We start from the raw sequence: 14,610 nt of genomic DNA, 5'->3' as shown, positions 1-14,610 counted from the left end.
ACTCAAAGAAGTTTCTCAGATGGGCCCCTGGCGTTGAATAGTCACAAAAGTCATTAAATTCTACAGTGAAGTTGAAAACATACGTTTCGGTTGGCTGAACCAAGACATACAGAGAGCGGGGTCTGACGATGACTGGCAACGACTTCAACCGGTTACTCCACCTCGCTCACGTCCTCACTTTCTCTTCCATATTTTAAATTCTCTTCCAAATTCTCACACCCCTCTTATCTTTCTTACCTTTCTATAAACCTCTCTAGTTTTTACACAACCCATTTAACCAAACCCCAAGCCTGTCTCTCTTGATTCCTTCTACAATCCACAACCAAGAAAAGCTCTTGTTTTTCTTTATAATTCAATAGTTGGTTGGCAAATTAAATTCGAACCCTAAATGCCTTCGTTAGAAATATCAGGAACTGGAAGTGGCTATGGAAGAAGATGATGAAGACGCATGAAATGGAGCTTCAGTGGCATTGGATTGGAAGAGAGAAGCATAATTGGCCAGTGCAGGGCTATATGATAAGGTATTTTAGCTTGACATCCATCATGGTTTTGGTTGTGTTAACCATTTCGCTTTTGGTACTTCCATTAGTGTTGCCACCATTGCCACCACCACCATTGTTGCTTTTATTAATCCCGGTTTTAATTATGGTTGCTCTTATCTTCTTGGCCTTTTTACCATCCCAACTAACCAATGTCTCTGTCACTTCCGTTTGATCTCAATTGCATCAAGATTATTGGCAGGAGGTCTTGATTTAGTAAATGCAAAGTGGTACATACTATATAATATGTTGTGAATGTGCTAAAACGTGTCTGAAATTCAAGCTACTAGCCAGCAAGAGATTGAAGCATTTCGCCTACAGTGTCCGTTAATTGCTCAAGGCCAAGCACCTGTTGTGAAGCTAATATTCTTAAAGGTTTTGTTAAGTAAAAGAAAGTGGCAAGAGTGTCGGTTAATGATTAAAGATAAAAGTTGTTGAACAAATGACATTTTTTCGTTGAATAATAAGGTCGAAGGCTGTAAATCCAAGTCCTAAAAGGTTGAGATAAAAGGGCATTAAGAAATTAATACTTTTTTTTTACTGCAGTTGTGACTTATTGTAAAGATGACTTAACAAATACTCTGTTTTTTGGCTTTAATGTTCTTTCTTTCTTTCTTTTATTTTCTCTTTCTTTTGGGTGAGAGCTTAGAAGATGACTGAAACCTTTTGAGGATTAACATCTTAATGTCAAAGGTTGTCATTTAAAGTCATAAATAGTTGAGGTAAAATGAAAGAAATTTTTAAATGAATAAGGAGTACAATGGATAACTATCTCTGTGAAAATGGAGATTAACAACGATATTGTGTGTCAAGTATGTACAACTTCCCTTTTACATAGGGTGAATTCCACAGAAGTGAGACCTACTCTTGTATAAGAAGGACATTACATATGTCTGTTATATCATATATTATTATATTGTAATGATGAATTAAAGTTGTTCTCCCTTAGAAACTTTTATTTCTTTTATTTTCCTTAGTTCTTTTGATAGAAAGCTTAGAAGATGAGCGAAACTTCTTGATGATTTACCTATTGTTTTAAAATTAGGAGATGATTAAGTTACGGGGTGAATCATCCTAAAACAATCTACATGAGGCATGTTAATGTACTTAATTTATTAATGTTTTGCATATTATATATAGTATTATATAATAAAAGTGGTGTGATACACCTTGTTGTTATTCATAGGGGAGTAACAAAATATTTTTGTTTGGGGGTTGAGGAAGGGGGAGCTGTAACCTTAATATTGAAAGTATATGTATATACACAAACGTGTATATATATATATACACACACACTACAAACCCGAAAGGAGTCAATGTTTACTTTAAAATTGTCGTTTAAAAATCATGCTTTAAGAGAAAAGAGTAAAATACTACCAACTCGAAAGCTCTTGGTTTAATTTCTCTTTTAGGCACTTAATATTATTATTTTTAATTATATATCATCTTTTAATATAAGGTTAGGTTGTGAGTTTTAGTTAGCTCAACTGGTAATGTCTCTGATGGTTGTATAAAAGTTCTGGGTTCAATCTCTGTCTATACCAAAAACTGATTGATGTTTTAGTCTAATGATAAAGAGTTATCATTAGGAGCGGACGTAAATCTTTCAAAAATCCCTTAAAGAAAATCAAGAGTTCAAAAAGAGAAATGTGTGTGAGTTTAAAGCCATACACTCTATATTCAAGAGTTCAACCATTTTGAGTGTGTACTATATTGTAAGTTTTTCAAAAATCTCATTCCCTCTACTTCTGTGTGTGTGTGAGTTTAACTATATATATATATATATATAAAGAAAAAAATCTAACATTTTTCTCCTTTTGAGGGAGGGAACCCATAATTTTTAAGGGGGCCAAAATTCAAAAAAAAATTTAATTTCAAATTACTTTTGTAAAAAGTTTTTTTTTTTTTTTAATTATAAAAAAGCTCTTAACTTTTTTTGGGTCAACCCAATAGGTAGCTCAAGCCTAAACTTGCACTATAATTGGAGGTCATTTACTCTCTTTTCCCCTCCTATGTGTGTAATCCTTTTTGTTGGGAAATTTAAATCCCGATCGATAGAATTAACAAATTTTAAGACCAAGTTGTTAATTAGATCTATTATAAATAGCCCTTGGTTAAACAAATAAATATCTATATCATGCACAACGAAATACTAAAAAACACAAGATATGCTAGCCTAGAAAAACTAATAAAATAAATTAGTTTCATAGTAAAAAAACTTGGGGGGAAATCTTCCCAAAAATACAATCTGTTGTAATAAATAGAAATTTAAGATTTAGTACAAAAATTTTGTCTTTAGACTCTACAATCCCTGTAGATTAGCTTACAGTAAAAACCTTCTACCGCATCAGAACCTTTAAATTGTTTAATATATGAATACCTTGACAAATGATGCACTTGTAATCACAACCGGAACCTCTAACTATCTTCAAGAACTTCTTGAAGGTTTTCTTCACAACAACAAAGCTGTGGTGGTTACTATGACTTCAACTTCTTCACTAAACAAATTTCAGATTTAGTTTGAAACTCTTTGGTATGGTGAAATAGAGAAAACTTGGTTACAAAAACCCTAGCCACACAAGCAAGTATTTCTATCTCTAAAAAACCTTCTAATAGATTTCTTATAATGTCCTTTAAATAACGGTTCAAACAAATCACAATACAGGTTTCAAATGGATAAGTTATGAGTTTTTTCTCGTTACTGATTTTTGCTTAAACGTGAAGCTCGATAGGTCGAAAGGTATCGAGCTAGCTATGGAGGAGGTAGAAAGAATCTCGATAGATCAAGAGATATATATTGAGACAACTATCGAGATACATGCTAAAAATGCATTTTTCTTGAGCTTTTCTTAGGTAAACTTTGCATCTTCAACTTGATTTTTAATTACAACTTTAACACACATTAAAACTTAATTAAAGACACATAATTTAGCATAATTTGAAAATTCCAAAAACACATGAACCTTACACTTTTTTCCCTTTATATTATGTTTATATTAAAATGATTAAGTCAGTTATACTTTAGATTATGAAACTTAGGCCATGCATATATTAAAGGAGAGTATGAAACATATGTTAGGGAAAATATTAACTATAATATTAATTTTTTTTTATACAAAATAAGATTTCTACTCTAGCCTAATCTAAGTGTATATGTGTGTAAAATTCATCCTGAAGACTTGAATTCTGGCTCTTGCCCTCCACACCTCATAAGTATTTATATTGGTGAACTGACCACTGCACCAAAGGTGCGCGGTAGTGGTATAATATTAATTAATTGATCCTATCAAAAAAAATATATTAATTAATTGATTAAATTCAGTGCTTTCAATCAATGCTAAAGCTAAATATCAGGCACTGTTTTTTTTGAGAAAAAAAAATCATGCACTTGATGATGTTATCTCATCATATTATCTTTGATAACACTACTTGCTAAGAGACATGGTTATTTCTCATAATACTCCCATTTTGATAACATTACTTGCTAGAGATATAAATTTTTTTACAAATTTTTTTTATAAATTGCTGATGTGATAAATGGTTATTGATAAATGAAAAAGTGATATAATGATGGACTTAGATGAAAACCAATAAAAAGCTGATCACATCAACAGTTTGTAAAATTAAATGTTGTAAAATAATTTGTGTTTGTAGCATTACTCCATTTTGATGGCCAATTAACCATAATGTCTTCCAAATAATACTTAATTAACGTGCAACTTTCTCTTTAAAAATACATTAACGTGCAAATAAAACACGTTAAAATTAATTGCCACTCTATATATCAACTAGTTGATATATTCACTAAAACACACACATTGGCTCGCTTTCACACATAAATATCCAACTTCATGTTCTTGTTGGTCTATTATTTTGATTTTAATTTATTTAACCAAAAATTAAGAGCCGTAGTTTATTATAGTATGATATATTAGTTTTCAAACTAAAATTATATATATATATATTTTTTTTAAGTGAATGAGTAGTCTCAACCCTCAATGAACGGCTGTTATTTTGTAAGATAGAGTAATATAAATATATATTTTTAAAACTGAATAATATAACATTTCAATTGTAAAAAGTAGATATTATGTGGGCTTCAATCCATTGTTTTATCCCTATGATTCGATTAAAATAATAAAACCCTCTTGAACAAAAATCAACTGCCCTTGATGTAAGTCGTAATTGACATTCATGAAAAAGAATAAGGGCCAGTTATATATATTAATTTAAGCAAATTGGTGATGATATGATTCACAGAATTTAGATAGAAAGAGAAAGTTGGAATTCACACCACTAGCCCGAAGGTATTGTCTAATGATGACTAGAACCGCTCTTCACGAAAGTTTACTGTAATTAAGGGTTAGTGTGGAAAAGTAAGTATTCAAATTTCTTTTTTTAATAAAATGAGATAGTCAGCTGCTTTTAAAAGCAGTCCTAGTGTTTTTACTTTTTACTCTTTTTTTCTCTTTGCCTTGAAGGTACAAATTAATTTTTTTTTTTTTTAAATTACGAAAAGTTGAAGCATCCTGAGTTATACTTAAGCAGATTGCATATAATTTCTACATTTAAAAACTAAAGCATTGTCAGAAGTTTTGTAACTTAATTGATTGTCTTGATATTTTTCTAATAGAAAAATTAATATTCAATTTCTCCTCTCCCACCTATCAATTAAAAAAAAAAAAAACAAAACTGAAGCATTCTTTAAATAAAATTCCTACCAAACGGAAATTTTGTTTTGTCTTGTTTTGTTTTATTTTGTTTTTTGTTTTGTTTTATTTTTTTTTAAAATATGGAGAGAGGTAACAAACAGAATTAAACTATAGATATTTCTAATTCTTTCTATGTTCTGCACTTGGAAAGTGAGGGAAAGGGCAGGAACATAAAGGTTATTTTGACCTTTAATTTTGTGTTTTAGAGAAAAAAGAAAAAGAATAAAGACTTTATAAGTGTTTTAAAACCCGATTTTCTTCTAGATTCGTTTAAATTCGTTTTAACATGTCGTTCTTTGACTTATGTACCATTAGTGCACTATAAGAAACTAAAGGCAATGTGATCATGATCGCAACAATGTCATGCTCTCCCAATGAATTTTCTCCATATTTCCCTAGGTTCCACTGTGTGTTCGATCATTATATATATTTAATTACCCTCCCCAACTCTTTTACATAAACCAGAGAATTTTTATATTATTTATTTTATTTTTTATGTTTTAGTAAAAGTTTATGACCACATAGTAGTTGAATTGTAACGCAGTGTGCAGCATGACAAACTGGTCTACGTATATTGATGTACAAAGCACATAAAGCTACAATAAATCACATTATTATTAGTTTAATTTTACAAGGATTAAATTCACATCACATGTAAACTACTTTACATCGTTTGTAAAAAACATTAATTACAAATAAGATTAATCAATCGACTAGTCAATTTATTCAGAAACAAAAAAACAAAAAAAAACAAAACAAAAAATATAATAATTCTACAAATATAACTATATTTATTACAATTGTTGAATTGGCAAGCACAATTCATTTTTATTTGATCCTATCATTGACATAAGTTTTTTACCTACCAATAATAACCTGCTACCTCAAGATGAGATCCTGGATGGTTATAACTTTTTTTTTAATGAAATTTTGAGTCTCTAAGCTTATGTTAAAATGAAAAATAAAAAACTGACTATTCAACTTTTAGTTTTACCCCAAAAGAAAAAGTGATAGATAGTCAAGTAAAGCTAGCAAAAGTTACTATGCATAATCAAGTTAAAGTTAAAGTTTGTGCAATGGTTTTCAAGTCTCATACTATTCATGAGATATTGATTTAAGTCTCTTGATCAACACCTTAATTTGTGTCACCTATAAGAGATTCTTCCATGTAATTATCTATTATCTAATGTTTGTGAGGATGAGTGGATTATAGTCACTTGAGGGATTAGTTACCTAATTATGTAAGAAACTCTAGACATGCACGTTAGTAAGAAAAAGAAAAAAAAAAGGCCAAGGATGTGCAGTTTTGGTCAAAGAGTTAGGCCCCGTTTGGTAAAGTAGTTTAACAACATGTTTTCAGTTTTTAAACAACATTACACGCATTTTCACACACTTTTCATCTACACGTATTTTAAAAAAGTACAAACAACGTTATCAAACAACCCATAAATCTCTCGTTTTCAAAAGAAGATACACAAATATTACCACATATACCAGAGATGCTACAATTTATATATTAAGTTAGTGGCAAAAGTTACTAAGCATAATCAAGTTAAAGTTAAAGTTTATGCTAAAGTTTGTGCAATGGTTTTCAAGTCTCATACTATTCATGAGATATTAATTTAAGAGTCTTAATCAACACCTTAATTAGTGTCACCTATAAGAGATTCTTCCATGTAATTATCTATTATCTAATTTTTGTGAGGATGAGTGGATTATATTCACTTGAGGGATTAGTTATCCAATTATGTAAGAAACTCTAGACACGCACGTTAGTAAGAAAAAGAAAAAAAAAATGGCCAAGGATGTGCAATTTTGGTCAAAAAGTAAATCTCTCATTTTCAAAAGAAGATACATGAATATTGTCACATATACCAGAGATGCTACAATTTATATATTAAGTTAATGGAAAGTGTTGATGGTGCTATTAGAACATTAACATCTAGGTTTATAAAATATTTCCCATTTTACATTCTAAAAAGATATTTTATCTATTTTATAATACCAATTCATAATTTATTAATTTCTCTCTTTCTCTCACTTCCTCTTTGTGCCTCTTACTAGCAGCATCTCTCTCTTTCTTAATTTCTTTCTCTCCCTCCAAATCTCTCTCTCTCTCTATGAAACCGGCAACCGATGAAGGTGGTCCTATCTAACAAAGGGAGAGAGAGAGAGAGAGAGAGAGAGAGAGAGAGAGAGAGAGAGAGAGAGAATTATTTTAAAAAAAGAAGTAACAACTACTACTGTAAGTTCTTAAATTTAAGAAGTTACTGTAGTAAAGTTGATAAATTTTTTAGATATAAACATCCTGATAAAGAGGGTTTTGGTGGCTTGGAGATTCTAAAACAATTTGGCGGGATAATGTGCAATAGTATTAGAAAAGGAATTTCTTTTTCCGCGTTTAGAGATGTTACTAATTCTAAAATAAGTTTTCTCAAAGATAAAGATAAAAAAATTTAAAAATTAAAAAAATATGGCATAAGTTAGAATTTTCCATATTTTTGCTGCTTTTGTTGGTTGTATTCTTCATTTATGCTATGTTTGGAAGTTTGGAGGAAGAGGAGAGTAGAGGGGAGTAGAAGGGAGGAGAGTAGTGGGAAAGAAAGTAGAGGGGAATGGTTATCCTCCACCTTGTTTGAATGTTTTTAAAATTAAGTAAGGAGAAGGAGAATAATTAGCATTTTCATAGTTTGTAATTTTGTTAATTTCGTAAGGGTAAATTTGATAATTCATTTAGTCAAGCATTTCTATGCTCTAATCTCCCTCCAAATCTTTCCAATTTGGGAAAATTAAAAATAAGAGGTTAGAAGTAATTAGAACCCTTCCAAACCCCTTTAAATCCCTCCCATTCATTCCTTAAAAAACATCTAAATAAGGTAATTTAGCATATTCTCCCTCCCTTTACTCTACTCCCTCTTCATCCAAACATGCTATTAATTGTTTCTTTGGTCAAGAAATTGCACATTCATCCCCCCTTCCTTCCCCCTCCCCAAAAACAAACATGAAAGGTAGCATATATTCTTAAATTGTTACTATTGCTAAGTATGTTATCAAAAAAATGTTACTACTGCTAAGTAGACATAATTTGTACATATACAAGGCAATTGTTTTTTCTTTAATAACTGTAAAGTTGAATTTATTCAACCATTTGTTAGTTTTATTCCGTGTCAAATTTGCTTGTAATTCAGCAATTAGATACCATGTATTTAAGTGGGAATCATGTAAGGGTTGTGTGTGAGAAAGTGTGAAGAATTCAAGTGTGTGTGCAATCAAGAGGGTTCTCATGACTGAATCTCACGAGTGACTCGCGACTGGTGACTCGCTAGAACTACCACACGTGTGAAGCATGCCGGAAGTTGAAGGGTCATGACAACTAGAGCACTACAGGACAAAAAGTACAGTCTAGCCAATCAATTATTTGGCGACTAAAATTTGCAACTTGTCCCAGTCGCGTGTGAGTTGCTAGAAACCCCTGTTATGCAGAAAAAATGACTTTTCACATTCCTTCACATTCCCTACTATAAATACCCTTATACCCAAGAATTGTGGAGAGATTTTACAAAGAATTTTTAGAGAGGAACCTTAGAGAAAAACAAGATTGACTCATCCACAATCTTACACATTTGATTCTCCAAACTCCTCTACTCTCACTTGATAGGCCAAGAATGTATTGATCCCTAGTAATTAATTAATTAATTAATTAGCCAAGTTTATTAATTAATCAAATTAACATGCAAAACTTCTAAGGCAAATAAATCACCAACTAAAGTAAAATGCAACGAAAATTAAAGTTGACATAATGATTTGTTTACGAATGGGGAAAACCTCTAAGGTAAAAACCCCACCGGGTGATTTTAAGGTCACCACTCCCGAGAATTCATTATTATCACAGCAAACGGTTACAAGTAAAGGAATCCTAGTACCTTATACCAACCTACAGTTGAACCCTTACCCCAATACCCAATTGAACATGTTCTGTAATGACAATCTCTCATTTTAATGCACAGCTCTCAGTGCGTGACTAACCAATAGATGCACAGATCCCAGTATGCGACTTAATCACAAACTTAAGAAGGATGTTGGCTGCAAAGTTTTTCAGTTTATCACACGATGAAGATCATGAAACTTTTTGGTCACAAAACCCTACGGTGTACAAACACAGCAGCTTCTTCAAGAGAAAGATGAACTAGGGCATATGTCTCCAGTTCACAATATGCTTGTGAAAAACTTTTGCATTGATGTGCATCCACTGTGACGGCCCTTAAAACAATCCTTATATATTTTTATGGTTGTGAGAAAAGAAAACCCAAAAATCTATTCACAGATTTGAATGAAAATCAGAGCTGAAAATCTGTTTTTCATAAATCTCGATAGATACCCTATCTATCGAGCAGCTGTCGAGCATCAGGCTTAAACAGCTTTTTAAACCTCGATAGATACTAGCTGTCGAGCTTTAAAAACCAACACCCCTTCACTTGTTTCTTGGACAGATTCGCATGGCTTTAGCTCTTGAACTTGAAACCTTGTTCCTTGAAGAATTAAACACATCTTAGATCTACCCAATTACAAGTAAAGTGTGTTTTGTCAAAAGATTAGCGAATACATGACATATGTTCCTAACATGAAACACATATGTCTTAACATCACCCTCTCCATTGACATACCCTTGAGAGGATCTTTAGCCAAATCCTTATATCACCATACTCATATTAGTGAGAAGGTAATTTGGTGCTTAGGAAGCAATTCAAAAAAGACCAATTTATTTGGTTGATGCAATGGGCTTATTGCGGGATCCGGTAAGCTAGAGAAGACAAGATTAGGCTTAACCCTGTTGGAGCAAGAAACTTGGAGAGCTTAGGTGCATTGGGTATATTAGGCTTGGAAGGTCTATTACTATTCATGTATCACAACTGATTTTTTAGTGGATTATTTTACTGCTTGGAGGGTGGCGGAGAGATTTTTCACCAAGTTCTTTGGTTTCCTTTTCGATAACATGTGCTGATGTTATCTTGTGTTTACATCTCTCTAACCTTTACTCTTTGCTTTTAATTACTGCTGTTGATGGTGAATTATAAATTTGACCAACTCCATCTCGTCTAAAGGAGTGTCCAGAAGAGAAGATGCATCCTACATAAGAAGGTCGTCCGTATAAGGATAATCGTCCATGAGAAGGTCTTTTATATAAGGACGACCTTCCATTGGAACAAGTTACGCTCGTCAGGATGGCTCTTGGACGAGCCCTTATTAGGAAAAAAGAGAAGGTTGTCTATAAAAGGACGAACTTCCATGGGAACAAGGTATGCTCATTAGGGAGGCTCCTGGACGAGCCCCCGACACTTAGGAAAACTCCCAAAGATGAACTTACCTACATGCTAATGTTCCAAGACATGAGTAAAATCCAAGTTCAGGACTACAACTCCTTATCACATGCATAACTTCCAGTGACAGTTATATGAAAAAATGTAACTCCTAAATGGTTGTGAAAGTTACCCCTGAACCCTCAAACCTCCTTAAATATAGGGGAAGTTACAAGTCTAATAACTGTTTCTAGGGTGCACTATATAAATACCCATTCAGACCAGAAAAAGGTACATTTTTACAATACCTAAAAAGTTGGAACTCCAAAATTTAAGAGAGAAAACTAACTTTGGCATTGGAGGGTTCTTGGCCGGCAACCCCGGTCACCTTTTATCATTGTTCTTTCTTTTTTAGGCCCTTAAGACAGTCGCCACACCTTTGAAATCCAAAATATCCAGTCCACTGATTTTCTTCGCATCATCAGTTGGCGCCGTCTATAGAAATCATGTTCTTTTCGTTCGATTATTTATTTTCAGCAATTCACCTTTCCCAGACAAAAGGCTTTATGGTTTAGACAAGATCAATGGCTACCAACCTAGGCCACCAGGATAGTAGGGATGCTTCTAGTAATCCCCACCATGATCGTCAGTCAGCACCTGTCATGCAACCGCCTTCCATTCAACATATACAGTCTATGGCTGCCGTTATGGCGGAACTAACCTGTTAGAACCAAGAGTTGAATAGGGAGATCAATTTAAGGAGGTAACACCAAGAAAGACATGCGGAAGAGCAAGCCCAAAGTCAAGAAGGTAGAGGAGAAAACGTTGAGTCCGAGAATCAGTCAAGGGGTACTGCTTTAAGAAGAGTGCCACACTTGGAGAGAGAGATGGACCAAATGAGGAAAGCTATGAATGAAATGAAGGAGAATATGAGATGGGTGAACCCCGTGGATGACTTAGTCCACGGAACGGATTCCCCTTTTTTGGCTTCCATCAATAGTCATCCCTTACTCCCGAAGTTCAAAATGCCTTCCTTGGATTCATATGATGGAACTCATGACCCGTGTGATCAGATCGCTACCTTCAAAACTACTATGCACCTCCAAAGGGTTCCAAACGAGATTATGTGCAGAGCATTCCCTACCACCCTTAAGGGACTAGCACGGGTGTGGTTCAGAAAATACCCCCAAACTCTGTGGGCTCATTCGAGGAGTTGAGTAAGTTGTTCATCAATAATTTTATTGGACGACAACGCCACAAGCGTTCCTCTTCCAGTTTGTTAACTATAGAGTAAAGGGAAAATGAGAGTCTGCGGTCTTTCATTACCTAGTTCAATAGAGTAGCCTTGACGGTGGAGGAAATGGACGACAAGTTGTTATTGGCTGCCTTGCATAATGGAGTCAACTCTGACTTGTTCATTCATAAGCTCTACGAGCAAAAACCACAAACTATGGCCGAATTAGTCCATTCGGCCCAAAATTTTATGAATGCTGAGGACGCGATCATAGCCAAGAAGAGGAAGAGAGCAGAGCGTTCGGAAGCAGGTCACCCACGTCATCCAGATCAGGGTCCTCGTCCAACGAAGGCTCGAGCAGAAGAGAAAAAAGATAGAGATAGTAAGAAGGCAAGCTCTTCAGCGAGAAATCAGTAATACACTCCCTTAAATACGCCACTAGAGCAAGTGCTTATGCAAATCAAGGACAATCCATCCTTGAAGTGGCTAGAGAAAATGAAAGGAGATCCTAACAAGGGCAATAGGAACAAGTATTGTCACTTTCACAGAGACCATGTGCACGACACGGACGAGTGTTTTGATTTAAAGCAGCAGATAGAGAATCTTATTAGACAAGGAAAGTTGAGGAATTTCCTTGGACGAGACCACAAGGACGAGAAGCTGAAGGCCAAGGTGGAGGAGTCATCACAACCACCACTTGGAGAAATAAGAGTAATTATAGAAGGAACCTCTATAGCTCAGTCATCCAAATCAAGGAAGACATACCTGAAGGTAGTGCAAAACGTCCAGCTGTCTAGACAATCTCCCAAGATGTCTCGTTGGACGAGAACAACCTCGATAAGTTTACTAGAATTGGGGCGAGTATGGAAAGGGAGACAAAGCATACTCTAGTCCAGTTTTTGAAGAAGAGCCTTGATGTCTTCGCATGGAGTCATGAGGACAAGCCGAGTATTGACCCAAGTGTCATTACCCATCGCCTGAACATGTATCCTTACTCCAAACCTGTGCATCAGAAGAAGAGGATTTTTGCTCCTGAGCGAGACAATCCCATCAAAGAAAAGGTCCAAAAGTTGATTACAGTGAAGTTTATCCAAGAAGTTTATTATTCAGACTAGTTAGCAAATGTGGTTATGGTTAAGAAGGCTAATGGCAAGTGGAGGATATGTGTGAACTTTACTAATTTAAACAAGGCTTGCCCCAATGAAAGTTATCCATTGCCACACATCAACCAGTTGGTGGATTCGACAGTGGGTCACAAACTGCTGAGTTTCATGGACGCCTTTTTAGGCTACAACCAAATAAGGATGGACGAGGTAGATCAAGAGAAAACCTCCTTCATTACTAGCCAGGGATTATTTTGCTACAAGGTAATGCCTTTTCATTTAAAGAGTGCAGGGGCAACTTACCAAAGACTGGTTAACCACATGTTCCATCCTCAAATCGGACAGAATGTGGAGGTTTTCGTAGATGATATGTTGGTCAAAAGTTTGGACAAGGGGAAGCATCTGGACAACCTTCAAGAAACCTTTGACACACTTCGACAGTATAACATGAGATTGAATCCAAGCAAATGTGCTTTTGAAGTTTTGTCAAGGAAGTTTTTAGGATTCATGGTTTCACATAGAGGAATCGAGGCTAGTCCCGACAAAATCCAGGCGATACTAAATATGGAACCATCGAAAAACATCAAAGAAGTCTAGTCTCTTACTGAACAAGTTGCCGCCCTTAACAGGTTTGTTTCGAAAGCAACTGACAAATGTTTACCATTCTTTAAAGTCCTTAGGAAGGCGTTTGAGTGGACGAACGAGTGTCAGAAAGCCTTCCAAGACCTGAAGGCTTACCTTACGACGACACCGTTGCTGAATCCGTCTATACCTAGTGAGGAAGATTTGTATTTGGCAGTGTCCCTACACATAGTGAGCTCGGCATTGGTTAGAGAAGAAGGCAGATTCAGAAACCAGTTTATTATACCAGCTAGGCACTACGAGGTGCGGAAGGATGATATCCGATGATAGAGAAGCTAGCCTTTGCTTTGATCACGGCTTCTAGGAAGTTGAGGCATTATTTTCAAGCTCATGTTATCAACGTCCTAACAGATCATCCCCTAAAGAAGGAAACGAACAAGTTGGAAGCCGCAGGACTACTAATCCAATGGGCAGTGGAGCTTAGTGAGTTTGATGTCAGATACCATCCAAGGAGTGAGATAAAGGTACAGGCATTGGCAAATTTAATTACGGAGTTCACCCCTAGCCAAGACGAGCTGGACAAAGAGGTAGGAGCTAAAAGGTGAGTTATCAATATAGGCAGGTCATCCACAATATACGCAAGAGGGATTGAAGTCATACTAAAGTCCCTAGAGGGTGATAATTTGGAATACACAGCCCGTTTACAGTACCAAACCAACAACAACAAAGCTGAGTATGAAGCTCTACTCAAAGGGCTGGAATTAGCTAAGTCTTTAGGGGTGGAATCAATAATAGTCAAGGGAGACTCTCAGCTAGTCATCAATCAAGTGAATGGAATGTGTGAAGTTAAGGAAGATCAAATGAAGAAATACCTCAACAAGGTGAAGCGGCTTGTCCAGAAGTTTAAAGAAGTGAGTTTTGTTCAACTCTCGAGGAAGGAAAATATGGAAGCAGATGCCTTGGCGAGAGCAGCTTCGGCTGAAGAAGTTATGGACAAGTATGACAAAATCCAATACATGCCAAGCATAGACCTTTCAGATATACAACAAATAGGAGGTGGAGAAAATTGGATGAGTCCAATAATAATCTATCTTAAGGATGGAAGGCTTCTAGAAGACAAGGATGAGGCTAGGAAACTAAAGG

General features: G+C 34.9%; 1 long non-coding RNA gene across 1 annotated transcript; it reads left to right on the top strand.

Annotated features, from left to right (window-relative positions):
- Positions 1-226: 226 nt before the first annotated feature.
- LOC142609963 (uncharacterized) lies at positions 227-1,137 on the top strand. Its single transcript, XR_012839729.1, has 2 exons — positions 227-521; positions 731-1,137. It is a non-coding gene; the product is annotated as an uncharacterized LOC142609963 (long non-coding RNA).
- Positions 1,138-14,610: the final 13,473 nt, after the last annotated feature.

Source organism: Castanea sativa, chromosome 9 (genome assembly GCF_040712315.1).
Source record: "Castanea sativa cultivar Marrone di Chiusa Pesio chromosome 9, ASM4071231v1".
NCBI lineage: Eukaryota > Viridiplantae > Streptophyta > Magnoliopsida > Fagales > Fagaceae > Castanea > Castanea sativa.
The sequence above is the reverse complement of the archived record's forward strand: the minus strand, read 5'-3'. Positions and strand labels throughout refer to the sequence as shown.